Genomic DNA, 1,127 nt, shown 5'->3' on the forward strand with positions numbered 1-1,127 from the left:
TGGCTTAACACCAGATGGCGACTGCTGCGCATCGAGATGCAAGCCGTGCGGACTGCAAAATTCATGCGATTTTCAATGTTCTTTAGCTTTCAAACAAAGAGATAACGTTTCTTGAGATATCTTAATTAAGAAGTAAATTGTAATACATGCCATACATAGTAGCGCATTGAGTAACGAACAGTTATATCATCACTGAATCCATAAACTTGAAATAAACGTGCGCTTAACCTTGGTCAACGCATCGGAACCGTTTTGAAAGCAACGAAATGAGAGCCAACATTCGCCATCGCTCAGGTCTCTCCTCAAATCCACGCACTAATCTTTCGCCTTTTACTAAAGATTACCGTGGGGAGGGACACTCCAATGAGCCTATAGGCCAATTTTTGGGAGGCCTTACCCGTTTGGGTGAGGCCTAATAATGGAAACAAAAGAAAGCTTTATTGTGAGTGGTTGCGGTACGCTGCTGATGTACACTGTCGTCAACCTTTAGGGTGCGAAGGCTCAGTATGGCCAGAGAATATCCAGTCCATCCAAACTGGTCGCGAAGCTTCGGGCGAAAAGCGGTTCACAACCTATTGCCAAGGACACCAGCAAGGGGAGTTATGGGCGCTGCTTCATTAGCGAAAAACGAAGTTTTATTCAAGGGTAAAGCAATTTGTTTTACAAATTACATTTATTTCCCGAACAATATTATGTAGGTTCAATGTGCCAAGAATGTATGACAGTGTTTAATTATTACGAAAAATCTTTTTCTTAGTGCCCCCTGAAAAGAGGCGCACGTCATTTTTGTTCACTGCAGCCCACGGTGTTAGAATAGGTTAGGTGTACCAACGCTCGGGCTCCGCCTCCGCCGCGCAGCCTCCCCGCCGTACACGGAGACGCGCTTCGCATTTTTTCCGACAGGCAGCGCTGGGTGTATCGAGGCTTCACCTCGATTCAATGATCCTTGTGATCAGGCGGTGTCTCCTTGGGCGGTGTCAATACAGGGCCAAGAAACACCGAGGGTGAGCGAATACAAGTACCTCGGAGTATGGATAAATGAGGGTGACAGGTACATGGAAGTACAGGAAAAAGCCTCGGCAGCAAAAGGAAAGAGGAATGCTGCAATAATAGGTACGAAGTGCTTC

At 46.2% G+C, this 1,127-nt stretch overlaps 1 non-coding gene across 1 annotated transcript; it reads left to right on the forward strand.

Moving 5' to 3' along the window:
- The first annotated feature begins 286 nt into the window (after positions 1-286).
- LOC119392056 (U5 spliceosomal RNA) lies at positions 287-411 on the forward strand. The gene has a single exon (XR_005183648.1). It is a non-coding gene; the product is annotated as a U5 spliceosomal RNA (small nuclear RNA).
- Positions 412-1,127: the final 716 nt, after the last annotated feature.

This window comes from Rhipicephalus sanguineus, chromosome 4 (assembly GCF_013339695.2).
Source record: "Rhipicephalus sanguineus isolate Rsan-2018 chromosome 4, BIME_Rsan_1.4, whole genome shotgun sequence".
Taxonomy (NCBI): domain Eukaryota; kingdom Metazoa; phylum Arthropoda; class Arachnida; order Ixodida; family Ixodidae; genus Rhipicephalus; species Rhipicephalus sanguineus.